We start from the raw sequence: 2046 nt of genomic DNA, 5'->3' as shown, positions 1-2046 counted from the left end.
AAGTTAAACAGCACGTGGGTTTGGGTGACTACACAGATAACAACAAGAATATAACGTCTAACAAAGAGATACACATACCTGCAGACAATATCACATGAATGGCTTCTGGTCTCCGGTCTCCTACTGTCCGCTCCTCAGCTCCTAAACATGAAATAACAGAGTTTACACACTCAACATGGACTGTAGAGCCTCCGTTATTTACATCACACAGGAACAGCAAGAAAACGGCGCGAAAAGAAACAGAGGTAAACAAAGCAGCGTTAACACGTATATTTAACCGTAAAAACGGCACAAAACAGCTAGTTAATATCGTATTAACTTTGAGACAATAAATATTAAAGGGTCACAACACACTCACGAGTCAATGAGGGCTCGTGAGTTGTCGGTGATTAGGGCTGCACAATTAATCGAATTTTAATCCCGATCACGATTTTGGCTTCCCGCGATCAAATTCACGTGATCGAGCGATATTTAAAATGCTTCATTCAGTTGATAGAAAGCTCCGTAAACCGCTCTCTGATCACGTGCCTCCATGAGCCAATCAGAGTGGTTCCCTGCACCGGGCAGCTTAGTTTAGATGTAGACGGTCACAGAGGACGGAGTAACGGGAGGGAAAACTCCACAACAGATAGCAGTCGGTCATAAGTCGTCAGGAGGTTTACCAGTTTACCAGTAAACACAACATTTAGTCCCGTCTGTGTTGTTTTTCAGACAACAGCAGTGACCAGAGCTAGTTTGAGTCTTTTAGCTCTTAGCTTTAGTGGCAGACTGTTGTACGTCCCGCTGTTGGAATCCTCTCCAGTGAAATACAGCCACACTACACCGTTAGCATTTTAGCCGTGTTTAATCCAGTTCCTACTGTAGCTAACGGTAGGCTAACGTTAGCTGCTGTGTAACGTGTTTACTGTAGCTAACGGTAGGCTAACGTTAGCTGCTGTGTAACGTGTTATTAGTGTTTACTGTAGCTAACGTTAGCTGCTGTGTAACGTGTTATTAGTGTTTACTTTAGCTAACGGTAGGCTAACGTTAGCTGCTGTGTAACGTGTTTACTGTAGCTAACGGTAGGCTAACGTTAGCTGCTGTATAACATGTTATTAGTGTTAACTAGCGTGACACGCAGCGATGTTTCTGTTGCCTCTAACGTCTGTTTTGGAGCATCAGAGCAACGCAGACATTTAAGTGGCACCGTAATCCGCGTCACTATTTCGTCCGGTAGATACCGATATTAACATGCGGCGTTAACGTGATCAGAAAATTTTGTTGCTGTATCTTTTCACAAACGTGCATGTTTGGAAAGCGGTCGTACAACAGCTGAAATGGCTCCTTCATAGTATCCTTCAACAAAGGAGGAATGTAGCACCATATGGACGTGAAAGCAGTTATAATCAGCCTGTGTGACAATAACATTAGTTTTGGTTAAAATCAACAAATAATCGTGATCAATATGCTGATCAAAATAATCGTGATTATCATTTTGGCCATAATCGTGCAGCCCTAGTCGGTGATTCATCAGTTCTCGCGTGAATCAAATGGCCATTCTTTCACTTCTGAAATAACATACAATGTTCTGCGCGTAGCCTAGCTAGGCCTACTGTAGGTTTGGTGTAGAAATGTAGTATGTTAAATGCAATTATAGCGAGCAGACAGTCAGTAAGCTCACCTCGCAGACAACTCATGTTCTTTTTGTCTTCAAAAAACTTTATTATTCAAGTACAGATACACATAGAAAACATTAAATGCATACATACATACATACATGAAAAAGGGGCGCGTGGAATTGACATTGAAGAGGTTGTAAGTCATTGTGAATGTTGAGAGTCCGGATGGCTTTATTTGTCAGTCCTACTAAAGTTTCAGAATATAATTTCATGTCATTTTTAAATGAATAATCGGTTTTCTTTCAGACCTTTTACATTTATGGATATAACGTTTTCCAAATACAATTAAAAGATTATAAATTAAAACATCTCGCCTTAGATGTAGCATACAATACTGACTCAAGTGACTCAAGTGACTCCACACTCGGATCAGTTTAGAGAGTGACTC

At 41.0% G+C, this 2046-nt stretch overlaps 1 protein-coding gene across 2 annotated transcripts in view; it reads left to right on the top strand.

Annotated features, from left to right (window-relative positions):
* The first annotated feature begins 1063 nt into the window (after positions 1-1063).
* dusp11 (dual specificity phosphatase 11 (RNA/RNP complex 1-interacting)) overlaps positions 1064-2046 on the top strand; it is a 19641-nt gene continuing 18658 nt past the window's right edge. Inside the window, exon 1 of one of the 2 annotated variants that reach the window (XM_078271039.1) lies at positions 1064-2046. This exon is cut by the window's right edge and continues 697 nt beyond it. The gene's annotated coding sequence lies outside the window, so the exon portion shown is untranslated. The other variant, XM_078271038.1, reaches the window with a different exon arrangement.

Source organism: Sander vitreus, chromosome 16 (genome assembly GCF_031162955.1).
Source record: "Sander vitreus isolate 19-12246 chromosome 16, sanVit1, whole genome shotgun sequence".
Lineage (NCBI taxonomy): Eukaryota > Metazoa > Chordata > Actinopteri > Perciformes > Percidae > Sander > Sander vitreus.
This window is presented reverse-complemented; position numbering and strand designations above follow the sequence as displayed.